This window comes from Epinephelus fuscoguttatus, linkage group LG16, assembly GCF_011397635.1.
Source record: "Epinephelus fuscoguttatus linkage group LG16, E.fuscoguttatus.final_Chr_v1".
In the NCBI taxonomy this organism is placed as follows: Eukaryota; Metazoa; Chordata; class Actinopteri; order Perciformes; family Serranidae; genus Epinephelus; species Epinephelus fuscoguttatus.
In genome coordinates, this window is record NC_064767.1 from 29772200 (window position 1) to 29772436 (window position 237).

The following is a 237-nucleotide window of genomic DNA, read 5'->3' on the forward strand; positions in this document are numbered from 1 at the left end:
TGAAACTCTGCAAAACTTTTCATGAACTCCAGGAATCATTTTCAATTTAATGTGGACATTTCCACATTCTTTGACACGTGGATCATATAGCCCAGTAACGAAAAAAATATCCTATTAAAAACATACATATGAATATATACAGATGATCCCATGTAGCTGCAGGTCTGTGAGCCAACTATAAGTTCAGCTGTCTCCTCATTACTACACTCATTCAATAAAAACAAAACACTTCCCCAC